This window comes from Gavialis gangeticus, unplaced genomic scaffold, assembly GCF_001723915.1.
Source record: "Gavialis gangeticus isolate Ggan-Ray unplaced genomic scaffold, GavGan_comp1, whole genome shotgun sequence".
Lineage (NCBI taxonomy): Eukaryota > Metazoa > Chordata > Crocodylia > Gavialidae > Gavialis > Gavialis gangeticus.
This window is the reverse complement of record NW_017729033.1, coordinates 14,452,365-14,455,212: the sequence shown is the minus strand read 5'-3', so window position 1 is coordinate 14,455,212 and position 2,848 is coordinate 14,452,365.

Here is a 2,848-nt window from a genome sequence, read left to right as displayed (position 1 = left end):
GCCCCCCCCCCCCCCCAGTTCCTTCTGCAGACCTTCTGTTCTCTATTTTCATAGCCATAGACATAGAGAAGGAGCCTGTGGAAGGATAAATATGGGCTAACTGCCTTCTTCTCACCAATTTGATACCAGAAACGTCATGTATGCTGACTCATACCAGACAGGCAGTAAAAACCATCACAACTTTTATTCCCTTTGGAGCCCATTTAATTAAAGCTGCCCACTGGCTTCAGAGTCTTTGCTGTCATTTTTTGACCTCGGGGCAGTGTGATACGTGGTTATCATGAATTCTGTTGAGCTCTTCTCACAACAGGGTTAATAAGAGCAATTCTTGAGAAAATAGTAATAATTGGCATTTAGTTATAATGTCTTGTTGTACTGCTTTTAATTCTTGGCTTTTGATGTAGTATGAAGTGCATCACCATGTATTGGTACTTACAACTCACTCTGGCCATGTGTCAGTGGTTCTCAACCAGGGTACCAAGGTACCAGGATACCTTAAGATCCTTTCAAGGGTGGTAAGGGCATTTCAGCTTAGTGGCTAGAGCTGGGGGTCCAGACTGGATGGTCACAAGACAGGCAGAGGTCATGACCCAGAGATCACTAGTAGCTTGTGTCAAATCCAGTGAGGCCAAGGTCAGGTGCCTAACATCTACGAGTGGTAGGTCAAGGGCGAGAGACCAAAAGCCAAAAAACAATCCAAACTCAGGGGCCACAGTCAGGGATCTGGACTAGGCAAGAGGAGGCAATGACTAGAAACCAGGGGCACTTATGCACATGCATTTGTTTGCTCCAATGTGCCAGAAATTCAGTACATCAGAGCACACTCAATTAAACAAGTCACCTTTGATGTGTTTTAGTTCAAAAGTGCACTGCCACCATTTTCTCAGTGCTGACATGCATTTTGCTGCTTACACAAATGCACATGCCATAGCGCTGGGTGCTTTTAAAAGTGCCTGGAGCTGCAGCACAAGCATGTGTACAAATGCCCCAGGAGGCCACCAGGAAAAAGACTAAGAGGAAGGCAGAGGTCAGGGACTGGTAGCAGAATGAAAACCTGGTGTGTTGTGATCAAAGATCAGGTGATAGAGAAGCCCCTTAGATGAGGAGCAGAGCCAGTCAGCTGGATGAGGGAAGGCTGCTCTGGAACTCACCTGGGACACATATTTTGGCTCTAAGTGGACATATGGGTAGGCTTTTAAGCCTGCCCAAAGCTAATGGCCCTCCCCATTACTGGGGAGAGCCACACATCTAGGCTACAATGCTTGTAGTCTTGGAGTGAGATGGCAAAAGAAGTAAGGGGATGATGCCTAAGCCACACACTTTGAAACAGCTCAGGAAATAAAGGACAATCCTAAAAAATGGCTTGCATACTTCAAACAGGACCTAGGCCAAATTTAGATGTTAAATAAAACCGTTGAAGTGTGTCCAACCCAGTCAGGCTGCTTCCCCATCTTTGTTCCCCTCCATGGTAGGATGCTTTATCATTTCTTCAGTCAGGTCAAACCCTTGAGATAATGTTCGGGTCAGGGACAGAGGCTCTCCCAGAACCTGGAGTAGGGAACTTGTGATTAACACTGAGGAGAAAGGAAGGCGGCTGCAGAGACAGCACCACACAGTACAACCCCCAGACTGAAACAAGGACCATGGTGAATGCACATCTGAGATGTCCCCATCTGGGGTAGACACAAATATTTTAGGGTTTTTTTTATCTGTTTCTGTTTTACAGTAACTGACAACACTATATTTTGTCTTAAAAAAACTGGTGCTGAGCTGAACTTAATTACAATCTTTCCCTGTCACATGTCAGCCTATATACCCTGTTACAAGGTTCAACATAAACAAAAAAGGAAAGACAACATATGCCATTCCAGACCTTATTTGCATTTCTATCAATATGACAGTTCATTTCTCTTATGAACATCAAACCCCTAACAAGAGATGGTAGAAAAATCCAGCTTCCATATTTACTATTTCCCTTGTATGTCGTGGCTTTAGCAGGTCTCAGACATGTCTTAACAGGTAGCAAAAACTCCACCAAGATTAACCGTGCAAAGCAGCTAATTTATTAGCTGCCAAAAAAGTGTCATCATTTGGGCCTGATATTCCTTATGAAGGGACTTACCATTGTTTATTAAGTTAAATTTCTTGCAATATGACCCTGCCTCTAAATGTTTTAGGTTAATGAGTCTTTAACTACAGAATCATTAGCAATATGTAGGGGAAGCATGGAGGGACATGTCCCCCCCCCCAAGATTGGCTGCTGCTGAAGCTGCCACTGGCTTCTATGGGCAGTCCCCGCTCGCCACCCCCACACCACCGACACCACTGCTGGCAGCTGTAGGCAGTTCCTGCTCTCTGCTTGCCCTCTCCCTCCCCCCCCACTGCTGACACCAATGCCAGTGTCTACAAGCAGTCCCTGCTCACCGCTCACCACCATGATGCCCCCCTCTAGTCTCGGGAGGCACCAGTCGTTCATGTATGGAATTATTAGTCTTCCTAATTTTTCATGTATTACAAAGCAGCCTGTGCACTTCATAACTTTTAAATACCACATATATGTAATCTGGAATTCACATACACTTTTATGTAGTAAGTGCAGGACAAAGGGAAAACTATATACACACATGCACTCAATACCGGTATCCTTCTGCCCAGAAGCTTAAAGATCTTGATTGCGTATGTTACGATGGTGTAAATCAATCAGTACCATTTTGTTTCCCACCTCTCTCTCTGGCGCACACAGGATCCAGAAGAAGAAAACAATATCTTTGACCTCTGCAAACTACATTTTTCTGGGTATATTGATAGCCTGTAAAAGAAACAAGGGTGAAAGTTAATCTCCATTGAA